The sequence below is a fragment of the Mustela erminea genome, chromosome 8 (genome assembly GCF_009829155.1).
Source record: "Mustela erminea isolate mMusErm1 chromosome 8, mMusErm1.Pri, whole genome shotgun sequence".
NCBI lineage: Eukaryota > Metazoa > Chordata > Mammalia > Carnivora > Mustelidae > Mustela > Mustela erminea.
Genome location: NC_045621.1, coordinates 71708999 through 71722468, shown reverse-complemented (window position 1 = coordinate 71722468; position 13470 = coordinate 71708999).

Genomic DNA, 13470 nt, shown 5'->3' with positions numbered 1-13470 from the left:
TATGAAGGGTAATGGTTAAGTATGTGTGACCAGGTCATATGAAGGGTAATGGTTAAGTATGTCAGAAGGAGGTTTTGTTTGAATCATGGTTTTGCCACTTACTAGTTATGTGACCTTAGGAAATGCACTTAACCTCTCTGTACCTCATTTTTCTTTCCTGTGTCACCTCCATGTCAGAGTGAAATGGAATGAAGCGGGCTATCCGTGTAGCAGAACGCTTGGTATGTAGTAAGCACTCACTTGTGTCTGTATTTGTCTCCCATCCTGACTCCCATCCCCGTCTCCATGTTTTCTGAGCAAACTGAGCTCCGGAGGATTCCCGCTGCTGCATCCCATTCAGGCCTGACCACAGTCTGCTCACGGGGCTCCTCTATCTATTCTTTTCTCGGAACTTAAGTTGTTCGAGTGGGTCCGTGGACTCCGGTAAACAGTTAAAGGGAGCATTAGATAGCATCATCTGATTGTAAGTGGTGGCAGCCAAACTTGAGCTAGCTCAGGAAATGAGGGATTTATTGGCTCCCATGACCAAGAAGGGTGGGGACGTAGCTAGGGACATCTGCCTCTTACTCTGTTTCTCTCCTTCTCAGCAAATGGAAGGGTCGTTTCCCCTCATTGCCTATAGGCTTCTTCACTGCCCCAAAGTCATGCCACTGGCAGCTCCAGGCTAATCTCATTCCTGGGGAGCTAAGGGCTCTTATCTCTAACTCCCAAGAGAACTCCTGGGGAATGACTCCATGGATTCCTTTGGGTCACCTGTCCACCCACCAGCCAGTTACGGTGAGGGCTTGATCCCTCTGAACTGAACTGCCTGGGAAATCAAGGGCAAAGGTCGTTCCCAGAAGATTGGATTGGGGAGCGCAGACACAGCTGTGGGAAGACTTACCATAAAAGAGGCAGCCAGGTCTTGTCTCTTTTCTAGGTGACTGTGCTTAAGGTAGAAGAGTTCATTGCTAATAACAATTTCAAATAGCAGTTGCTGACCTATAGAGAATGGAGATCACTTATGACACAGAGACCGAGAGCCCTCCAAAGAAATGGCTTATTACAATAGGACTTTCTCTTTGTGGTCACCAAATTGTCAGTAAAGAAGTAGAAAAACCGAGTAATCTTACAGATGATAAAAGCTGCTTGGTTCGGCTTAGAAATTGTGCTCACTCAAGTGCCGGTTAGCTACAGGTTTTAGATCAATGTTGAGCAATGATGTGTCTGAGTAGGAGGTTCTGAATGCCTGATGGAGTGCAGTGGTTCTCAAAGTGGTGTTCCAGGCCAGCATGGTCTGGGACCTAGCTAGAAGTACAAATTCTTGCACCCCACACCAGATTTAATGGGTCAGAAACTTGAGGGATCAAACCCAGAGTCTGCATTTTAATGAGCTCTCCAGACGATGCTGATGTGCGCTAAAGTTTGCAGACCTCTGGTATAGCCAGCCAGGGTAGCTGGCCCAGATTCCCCTTTCAGGACTGCGGTGTCCACTCCCCAGGACCTTGGAGATCTGGCAGCTTCCAGCTCTCAACTAAGTCCCTCTCCTGGCGTTGCTGTCCACTAAAGAGAGTTCTCTCGTCTAAGGTCACACTTCCTCTCTGGAGCTCCCTGCCGGTAGGATTAACCTATAGATGTAAGGAGAGGGGATCCAAAAGCTTGACTCCCTTTCCTCAACATGGGACAAGTAAAGGGCCATCCCAATTCAGAGCCCCTCAAGGGACGTACAGAGCCCTTTTTTGTGACTACATCACTGTTCAACTCCTCCCTCTGCCCAGTCCTGCTGTGCTCGGCCCTTCACCTGCACTGGATCTAAGGACATGCCCCAGTAAACTTCCTACATGCAAATCACCATCTCCAAGTCTGTTTCCAGGATGAATAATCTTGGCTAGCTGGTCCTCCCTAACCCCCACCCCCACCCCCAATAAGAGTTAGGACCACGCACACCCAGTCCCATAAGAGAGAAGGCACCAGAGCCACCACTCTGCAAATGTCCAAGGCAACAGGACACTACCTCTTCCCTGCTGTTTTGTTCCTCTCTTTGAGGAAAGAGAGGTGAAAGTTCTATGCATCTTCCAACCCACTTCACTTTCCAGAGGACCTTACTGAGAATATTCTGTCCATATCCCTTCTCTGGCAATATAGTGTGCTACTCCCTGCATGTGGCAAGGAACCATAAACTGTGATCATTAAACCCCCTCTTATATTAGAACTTGCCTTTCCTCTTCACTAGGTCTTCTCAGGACCCAAAATATCAAAAGGCTTTCTTGTTCCTTCCCCCACTCACCGTGTTTGCATCCCTGTGTAAAGGCCAGTTCATTTAGAGCAAAATGTATCTTCTTTTAATATCATTAATACCTGGCCACTTTGTGTGCTTGGGCATGAGACCTGCTGCGGGCTGTATAGTAGAGCTCTCCTCCCCTCTCCTCTGAAATCCCAGAATGAGAAACAGTCCCAACCCTTTGCAAGCAAAGATGCCACATTCTTGACTCTCCACCGTCTGGCCTGGACTCACAACCCATGTTTATTCTCGTCGTCAGACACCTTTATCTAACTCAACTGCTCATTGTTCCCCAATCTCAAAAAGGTTTTTGTTCTGAGCCTTTGTCCATACCTCCCGCCATGTGGACCATCGTTCTCCCCGTTTGGCACCAGCTTTATCTCGCCCAGACCCAAAAGCCAATTCAAGTGCCATTTCCTCCATGCAGCCTTCTTGGATTGCTATGTGGAAGTAACATTTACTAGCTCTGAGCCCCAAGGTCCCCTGCACTTGTCTCACAGTATCATCATTCTCTGCCTTGAGGTTGACTATACATGGCTTCTCTCTTCTGCTAAATTACAAATTCCTTGGGGGTGGGGGTTGAGCCTTGGACAACTTTGTAGCCCCCATAAGACCCAGTACAAGTGCTTTCACATCATGCAGAAAGGATTCAAAATATTTAGTACATTGTCATTACTGTTACAAAGAAATACTAGCATATTATTACTGCTGAGACATTTTTATAAACATAGTTCTGTCCTTCTCCAAAAGAAACACGAGCATTAAAAATCAATAAAAACTATATTCCTAAGATCTGTGCCCAGTGTCAACACGTGTCCTTTTTTTGCCCCCAGGACAGTCCCTATTTATTCCTGCTGTCTTGATATAATTATTAATACTGTCTCCTTTCACTTTCAAAAGTGCCCCAGATTGGATCATAAATTTTATGGTCATCCTACTTAGGCAACTCAAACCATTAGCTAGTAGTATGCTCTGCTTACCTATTTGTAGGAAAATCACATGGCAAGAATTGCACATATTTTTACCTGCGTGCTCTTGCACACTCTCCTTCCTGTATCCGTGTTTTTTTACTCATGGCCAGTGCACAAAGCTCTTCCATGCCAGGGTCTTATGGGATGATCTTCAGCCGGTGGATACTGGGGCAAGGCAGGTAGATCTGCTGTTCTGGTCCCAGCAACTTGTCTTTTCCTGCCAATGACAGAACCTGTTTGAGGGTCCCTGGTTTCTCTGGTTCAGTTTCAACTGCAGCTAAATGATTTCTGCCTGAGGACAGATAGATCCCTTCCAAGGCTCTTCAGCGAAATTACTCAGATTCGCATGGGGGGACTGGGGGCAGATTGTATCTGTGGCTTTTCTGCTCTCCAGATGGAAACATCTGTTGCCAACAGAAAATATCTCAACCCCACTGAAATGGTGACGGAGACCTCAACACCGTCTTCTTTAATTTGCTTCCTAATCATCAAGTGAGTAGATAACCATAAGTAATTTACAAACATGTGCTTCATCTCATCCTCACAGTGGTCCTACTGGATGCTATTGTAATTACTATTCTACACATTTGCATATTTGTAGTTTGCATTAGTAGTAGCTTCCATTTCTTAGCCACTGCATAAGCAATTTATAGATATTAGCTTGTTTCATCCTCACCACACTGGCTGAATACAGGCCTATTAATTATTCATTACCTGCCATATTCCAATACGAGCTCTGTAAGGGCAGGATCTTGTCTTGTTCACAGGTGTATCCCTTATAAACACACTGAGAATTTTGCTTAACACAGACTAGAGTCTCAGTAAATACTTTTTGAATGAATGGAAGAGCAAATGAGTGAATGAATGAATGAGAATGAGCGAGTCAATAAGCCTATAAGAAAGGCGTTCTTAGTCACATTTTGCAGATGAGAAAACCATGGCTTAAAAAGGATAAGGAATTTGCCAAGATCCTGTAGATCACAAACCAAGAGCTGCAAGGTTCTAAGTCTTAAAGATGACAATGTACCCTACACTCTCCTTTCCCTGATGAAAAAATTCTAGTTCAGGAAGTGATCCGCTCAGGCCCAGCTAAGCATTAAAGTGTTAAAACTCAGACCGAGAAACGCTGACTCTGACTCACCCTACTTTCTGCTTGTCATGCTGACAGGTGGCAGAGTCAAACCCACATCCCTGGAGAGTACAACCAGGCACATAGTGTCCTCTGCAGGGGAGAGGGTTGGGCACTTTCCCCCAAGTAAAATACAAGCCCTTCTGGCCGGAGGAAGATAAATTATTATCTCCTAACCTACCCCTGGTCATTAGTGTTCAGCCAACTGAGAATGAAGTAGGGACCGAAGTTTATTATCTAGGTTAGGGTAATGCTTGCTGCCCAAACTGTAACATTTCAGTGATTTAACACAATAGCTGCTTATTTCTTAATCATGTAACATACCAGATAGGCATCTTGGTGAATGGACAGCTTTGCTCCATATGGACCATCAGAAATGCATACACCTTCTACACTTTGACTCTAAAACCCTAAGGGCTCCAGTCCTCTGCTTTCAGGGGCACAAGAGGAAAGAGAGAACACGAAGGAGGCTTCTTGAACACTTTGGCCGAGAATGGACACCCCTCAGTGCTCCCAGACCATTGATAAGAACTAGACCATGGCTCTGCCTAGATGCAGGTGGGGCAAGGAAACGGCAGACCCTAGGAAGCCATTTCCCTGGGGTGCTGTGGAAAGGGGGGCACAAAGTTTTGGGCAGCTGGCCATCACAACCATTATGAGAAAGGTGGGGGCAGGGAAGACACAGGAGACAGAAATCTGGGCTGCCATTTAGAGAAGGGTGGAAATGGAAAGGAAGCAGTAGGGGCAGGGCAGCAAATGCCAACTTTTTTAGCCTTAGAGGATTTTGTAGACTTTTCCTCCTTAGGAGTGATGGAGGTGGAGCAAACTGTCTTTGCTGTCAGTTTGATGCACACGTGGAGGAGAACTTGGAACCCCTCATCTTAGGTATTATCAAGCCTCTACACTCAAAAGTACTACCCAAGAGGCTTGCAATTTCCATTCGTGCCTACCCCTGCCTTCTCCATTTGGGTTCTAAATGATAAATCATGCAAAACTGGGCAATAGCATAAAAGCCACAAGATGCATTGAGTGCCATAGTCTTCAGTTATCTTAGTTCATTAAACAGAAAAATAGGTGTAATTTTTTTTATTTATAGGAAAACAGTATCAGGTAATGTCACATAATATTTCAAAATGGAATTTGTCTTTGTCAGCCAAATAGTGAACAATAAGGAAACACTGAGTGATCTTTCTAAGAAGTGATTTGAAATTAATTTCAGTCCATTCTGATGGTTCAGTCAAAAGAGAAATACAGGCTTTGGTAGGTTTCTTAATGTAGATTGCTATAGTAATTTAAGAACAACAAGTAATAATAAAGTAATAATTCTATCATGCTGCCAGTGTGCTTGACAGCAAATAGTATATTTAAAAAAATAAATTTGCCAGTGCAATATATGCCAATGAGTAGACTCCAGGCATTGTCTTCAGATTAGAAAGATTCATAGGATCATTTTCACGTATTTTAGAAAGTTATTTATTCTGACAGAGGTAAAAATATTAAGAGTATAATTATTCACAGTCCTTCCTCCCCTCTAGCCTTCCCAGGAGGATCCTTTTGTAGCAGGAGTAATGGATCAGGCAGGGTAATGGGGAGAAGCACAGACTTGGGGAAGCAGAGAGGCTTACTGGCCCTACATACATGTGAGCTCAAGGATGTCCAGAGAAAACCAAACTGGCAGAGAGTGGAAAGAAGGCGAATGGATCTTGGCCCGTGAGGGAAGAACTAAGAACTTTTCAGAGCCTGAACCAGACAGTTACCATGAGGATAGGACTGTGGTGAGAGGGTTCAGGTCAAGAGGAACCTTCTGAAGTCTCCACTCATGCTACCCACAATAGCTCCCACAGCTCCTGCTGCTGGAGAGGATTTCTCCTGAACTCCTCCACCACTGGCAGCAGAGAACAGAGCCTGGCATATGGAGATAGTAACAGTAGTAGCTGGCGCTTCCAGAAGCACACCTCCTATGTGCCCAAGAGCAAGCTAAGCTTATCTACATTAATCTTTTAATCCTTACAATCCTTTATGAGGTTATGCTATGAGGTAACACTCTCTGCAGTCCTCTTTTACAGTTGAGAAAACTGAGGTTATGTAACTCTCCAAGGATATACCAGCTAACAAGTAGTAGAACTGGGATTCAGACCCAGGCAGCCTGGTTCCCTAAGGGCTAGACTATGATACTCATCTCTCAGGCTGTTGAAAAATTAGTGTGGTCAATACATAAGCCTTAGGTCATGAGAACAATGGAAATCTGGACTAAACTCCCAAGTCAGTCGTGCACTTTCACAGTACTCTCAGGTGAACACTCTTTCAAGAAAATAGCGTGTAATTGTAGGTGCCCAAATGCCAAGGTGTTTGTGTGCTCATGATATTAAAGTTGATTATTTGTTAAGCTTTGGGAAATAAGACTGAGAAAACAAAGGGGTTTCTCTTTCTCCAAATTTCATTTGTCTCTGGCCTCTTTAGTAGGTGTATATGAGATTGATTATAATGGAATAATATTGTAAAGAATCTATGAGGCACACAGTCTCTTCGCTGTGGAGGCTCTGTTTTGAGTGGCATCCCAACTGATTCATAGGAAACCAGAGACTCTTATTTGTCCAGTTCTTGGTCTCTTCAGGTCATTTATTTTTAAGGGTAACTTCCCCATCAGCCTTGCTGGCTCTGCCTTCAGGACAAATATCAGGGACATCAGTACATTCTGTAGATGTTCTGGAATACTTAACTGATGTTAACCACAGACTCTTGTACCTAACTTTAGAAATTGATTGTTCTTAAGTTAATTCTAGACTCAGGGCATTCCCCCATAGTTCATAATGGAATAAGATAAAGAATGCAGAACCAAGATGAATAAGATGGGTATGTGGGAGGCTAAATGAAGGCTGAGTTACTCCAATCAAAAAAGATTGAGGTGCTCTGGGAGATAATCATCTTACTGATGATGAGCTCTGGGAAGATGAATTGACTTTAGAATCAAAGTAATGCCTTGTTCCATTCCAGTTTGAGTATGTGACTCAATGGCCTGCATGTCTTAGATCTATTTTTTCACATCACATCTCATCACCAAGATACATGTAGTAAACTACAGTTTACTCGCTAGCTAAAGTGGTCATGACCTCCAGCATGGGTCTTTCATGGATTTAGATGGGAATAGGGACCCTACCGTTGCTTTCTTCTAAAAGTGAGAAGGGGACAAAATTCTACCTTTCATAGTTTGAGAGATAGTGATGCCATGTTCTGCAAAAATAAATTGGAAAATTGTGTTTCATCAAGGGGTATCCATTGGGTCATCTTTTCTGGGTTGATGGTAAATGTCGTGGACCCACCATACTGAGAATGAATGTGCTAGTGAGATGCTGGCTTAAGGACTGATCTTTAGCCATGACAGCAGAGTCCTGGATGACAGCAGCACACTAAGATAGCTACGACTGGCCAGTCTTCTCCAGAGTCAGAGTTGCTGCTTCTATCTTATGATAAATTGCATTGATCATGTAGGTTACAGAACCCCTATCAGTATCAAAGAAAAGACATTATGTTTTGACATTGTCAATTTCTGGAAGGGTCACACAGCCCTACAGGGAATGGCTCATTTAATTTCCGTTTATAAATTAAACAAAGCAGAAAACCAAGATGATAAATCTGAAATGTTCCAAATATTTAAACTTGGAATATATCAACTTCCTAGACCTGGGTCCAAAATGTAAACTACCAAAACTTCACCAAGGCCACCTTTGGGGGGAAAAAAAGGTTAAAATGCTCAGAGGCAGAAAGTTTGTCAGACTTGCCAATGGGAAGCTAGAATCTGGCCTCTATTTCGGGAGGGATGATATGAGAATAATGACAACAGGTATAATTTTCATTTTCATTTTCCCTTATTTTGTCCTACTGAGGCTTTAAGTTCATGTTCAGCCCTTCGTTTTGCAATTAATACCATCTTTTAAAAAGCCAGAAATAAATTTAACCTTTTGGAGTAGTAAGTTCTTCCGGCATTTTAAATAGTAAGTCGGGGGAGCCCTTAGAAACACCGTTCTGGGTGTCTTTGGCTATTTTTGCAAGAAGTGTTGCACATCTGTGTGTCTCCACATAGCCTGGGGTCTCACCTCTGGGCTCTCCTCACAGAGGCCTGGCAGAGCTTCATTTATCTTAGGAAGGGAAATGGTGGAGTGGAGCCTGCCTGACTCTGGACCTGTGATTCCAAGGTGGAAAGAGTCCAAGATTGTTGCTCAGTCCATTAAGCAATCCCTTTTAGCTGAAGGGATTCATCTATCAATCTCGCTTTTCAGCCAGTAATCTGCTTATTTAGAGGTTTAATTACATTTTCAGGTCACCCGAGCGCTTCTTCTAGATATTTAATAAAATGAGTCCTTATTTTATTTATCACACAGTTTATTTTCCAGGGGGTACTCAGGACTGGGATGGAGTGAAGGGGGCAATTACTTACAAAAAGATAAACAAGCAAGATTTCCAGGTTCCAAGTGTCCAGAGTTAACACAGGAATTATTTGGGTCTCGGGGCTCAGTGAGGATTTCAGACTGATCTAAAACTGCGTGTGGCAGCCACCATTCCAGAAACGGAAAGTCAAATATTGATTTCCCAGTGCTTTTATGACCCATTTAACAACAGGCATTTTGGATTGGTTATTTCTTTGGGCTGGAGAGAATGTTCCAGCCAGCCTCCTTTTGAGCTTCCTCTTAATTATCTTCTCAGGAGATGGGTAAAAATTGATGTTTAGCTCTGGCCCCAAACACACACATGTGAGCGACCGTGCACGCGCGCGCGCGCACACACCCACCCACCATAAAGGAGGCTGACACACTTGTGGCACTTAACACTATGTAAGTTAGCTTGGATGACGGGTATTTAGATATTTTCCACAAAAACTACCAAATTGGGTGAGGGGGAGGTCCCTTTGGGTAGGTCTGCTAACAAATTCTCACTAATTGACATCAAGCCAGTTAATTTTTACGTAATAAGTGTTGAGTGATTCAAGGCGCGGCCCCACCCGCCAAGGCTGAGTCGGTACAAAGACCTCTACCTGTTTGGCTCTCGGAACAGAACATTTAATGTTTTGCCAAATTTTCCAAAAATGCTGGGAGTAGGAACAGCGTTTTTAATCTTTTGCTCTTTGGGCTACTAATTATGCAGCAAAGGGTATAAAGAGGGCTTTACAAATCATTATTTCCATTAGGAAGGTGTTGGAACCAAGTCCGCAGAGGGCTCCGCTCCTATTTGCGCAGCTGCTGTTCCCAGGGGAGGCGGCCGCTGTGGTGCTGCCTGAAGCGGGGCTTCTGTTCTGTTTCCCCAGCACTTGCAAGAAAAACAAAACAGGCCTAATGAAAAACACACACGGGAAATGCTTTATTATTTCATCATGCTCACCTAGGGCGCTCTGGCATGGCTCCGTGAGTGGAAGGACTTCTCCCTCTGGCCGGCTCTCGCTCCCTCTCCGAGCGGAGGCCGAGTGAGGCGGAATGGGGCCGATACTCTGTCATTTCCTGTCAGATCATTTTGGAGGAATTTGCTCTTATTTCCTCCCGGCCACGATTCCCCACCTCCACCCCTGCCTCCCCAGCTCAGCACTGGCCGCCTGCCCTGTGGTTCAGCGGTGTTGACTTCAAAACACAGGGGGCTTGGTGGGGAGTGGGGAGCGTCTGGAAACTCTGGGTACCCCAACGCAGTGGACCTGTATCTTCCGAAAACTGAGAAATGGGTCAAGAACCAGGGCCCAGTGAATCTTAACCTCCAGAAATGACCAAGGAGCGCCACTTCTCTGGAAAACCTGTGCATTTGGGGCGAGGGTGCCAAAGTGAGTCACATTATTAATTCAGACTGTAATCATCCCACATGCATTTTCTTGACTTTTCACCAGAAAGGAGAGTCAGAGAGCAGACATTCCCCAAATCTCATTGGACCGTTAGCAAGTGAATAACTCCTTTCATAAAAAAATGTCTCAGTTTCTTTATTCCACACAGAGTGAAGCCTGGATATAATAGACAATGCATTTATTCACATGATACTCAGCAACCCCCTACCACCAAATAATCCAGACATGGTCAAAGCAGGTATGGCTACCCAGGAAATTGGAAAGCTTGAGGCCAGACCTCAGTGGGGTCATCACTAACAGCTCTTTTCTGTTGTACAGTTTAGCCAATTGGACATGGTACCCGGCCTTCTACATTAGAAGGTGCGTAGTGAATGTTTAGTAGATATTCAATAAATATCTGACGAGTTGAACTGGGACTGTATGTCAGAGAGTGGAATGCCAAGCCACCACCCACTTTTGTGGCAGCGGAAAGCGGGTACTCCCATATAGCACCCCCATATATTACCACTCTCTTGGGGTCAACACCTCCTACCACCATAGTTAAAGAGTAAGAGTTCTGGAATATGCTCGATGGGCAACTTTTCCTTGATGACATTTCTACCAGACTGTCCTCTAATGGGTAGTTGTTATCTAAGATTTGTTAAACTATAGTGCATGGTGTGGGTAATACAGTACTGTCACCTAAATGTCTCATTCAATGTGTGCATCTACTCAAAAAGTGTTTGGTAAATAGATTAATCAGTGAGTGTGATATTTGTGTAAGTACCAAAGGAGTTTGTGGTGGGTGGGGGGCCTTATGGTGAGAACTGGTCTATGTGTGTAGATATGCCTAAATGCAGGATAGGCCTGTAAAAATAAGTCATGTAAAGTAGCTTATCTAATGGAAAGAAAAATTAGAGATGGGAACAAAATGATCCTCCAAAGCAGAAGCCAGTTCAGATACCCACCACCAATAGATGGTGGGAAAAGTTCTGTCTGTATTTCATTTTGAGGCATTTGATAAACATCATCAATTCCATCACAGTTGATAACTGCGGAAGTGCTGAGAATCCTAAAGATGCTAAGTGTATGATTATGATGGAAACAATAAACTATTTTTATAAAAGCAGAAGGGCTAAAAAAATTAAAAAAAAAAAAGGAAAAGTGCTGAGGAAAACCAAACCTTGCTCATAGATATGGAATGGAACCTTGACAATAAGATTAATGAAGAAGGACGAAGAGTAGTTTTTTAGCTCGTGGAAAAGTATGAGCCTAGGCGATCGACAGTTGTTGCCAAGAGATTGACTAAGTAGAAGACATTCTTGTGTGGGTGATTCCAGAGATTTTCAACCCTCATTGCACATTTGAATAATCCAGCGAGCTTCTAGAAACTGCATTCTGGGGCCACACCATAGATCAATGAAATCAGCACTGCTTGTGGTCAGCACAGGCATCATGACTTTTTAAAGCTTCCCATGGGATTCCACTGTGTCGTCAAAGTGGGCCACAGCAGTGGTGCTCAGGTTTTAGCATCAGAATTACCTGGAGGGCTTATGAAATTACAGTTTTCTGGCCTAGTCCGGAGAGTTTCTGGCTCACCAAGTTTGAAGCAGATAAACTAGGAATTTGTATTTCCACCATTTTTAAAAAAATTTTCTTTTTTTTATAATTTTTAATTTATTTGACAGAGAGAGATCAGAAGTAGGCAGAGAGGCAGGCAGAGAGAGAGAGAGGAGGAAGCAGGCTCCCTGCTGAGCAGAGAGCCGGACGCGGGACTCGATCCCAGGACCTGAGCTGAGGGCAGAGGCTTTAACCCACTGAGCCACTCAGGCACCCCTGTATTTCTACCATTTTTTTAAAAAAGAAATTTAACCTGTTTATTTGACACAGACTACAAGCAGAGGGAGCTGTAATTTCCCCACAGAGCAGGGAGCCTGACATGGGGTTCGATCCCAGGACCCTAAGATCGGGGGGCAAAGGCAGATGCTTAACCCACTGAGCCACCCAGGTGCCCCCTCTACCATGTTTCTAGTTGATGTTGCTGCTACTGCCACTGCTTAACCTGATATTCATTCACGAGAAACCTCACGGTTTATTCCTGACTTTATGGTGATAAGGCACCCAAGGAAATGTATTTGTCTTCCACATACAGTTTGTTCTTCAGTTTCAAGGACTATATGAATCTACACATGATGAAAGTAAGTCTAGAGCAGAGTGTGAGATAGTGCAGCTGCTAAGTCATTTCCTCAGTGCTTAGGTGGATCATCGAGGAATGTGACGTGTCTCAGTGTAGGTAGAACTAGCCTTTCTTAGAAGATACCAGACAGAGCATGTATCAGCAAGGAAGAGAGAATGGTGGGGTGAGAAGCATCTCAGAAATTCATTTTGGGGTTGCAAGTTCATGCCCTTCCTCCACCAGATTTTACAAGAAATGCACTTTTCAGCACTCATCTGGAACTTCTGTGTTAGCCATGCATATTTGCTATGTTTGTAATATTAAGATTGTGATAAGCACTAGAAACAAAAACCCAAGCAAATTATAACTGAAAACCATTCAAACTTATGTGAGAGAGAATTCGACTTAAACAATTTGACTCAAGAGTTTGAAAGTCGGAGAAAGACTGAATTAATTACCATACCAATTACTGTTAATTCCTAGCTAATAACTGTTTCAAGGAAGAGCCAGGTTTCACTTCCATCCCCATCTCTCCCTGGCCACATGCCCATCTTCTCACTGCCACCAGATGCAAATGTAGCTCTTGGAACCATCCCACAGGAGCTTGAGTAACCATCTCTGGTCCTCTAGTGGATGTGGCCACCGTCCCTTCTTCCCCAACACTTTCCATTCATTTATAGTCAGTCATGTTTGGGTTCCCACAATTCCATAACAAAAATTCTAACCTAATTTCTTTGAAAGGAAGAGATATTGAGGGGCACAGGGTGGAGAGAGAAGAAGAAAGAGAATTTTAACCAGAGGCTCCATGACCCATGCAGAGCCTGACGGGGCCTCAATCTCATCATCCTGAGATCAGGACCTGAGCCCAAACCAGGAGTTGGATACATAACTGACTGAGCCACCCAGGTACCCCTAACCTAATTTTTAAAAAAATACAAGCTACCCTCCACCAGCAGTCGCACTCCTGGCTATTTACCCTAAAGATAAGAATGCAGTGATCTGAAGGGGCACGTGCACCCCAATGTTTATAGCAGCAATGTCCACATAGCCAAACTATGGAAAGAACCTAGGTGTCAATCTACAGATGAATGAATAAAGAAGATGTGGTGTATATAAATACAATGGTATACTATGCAG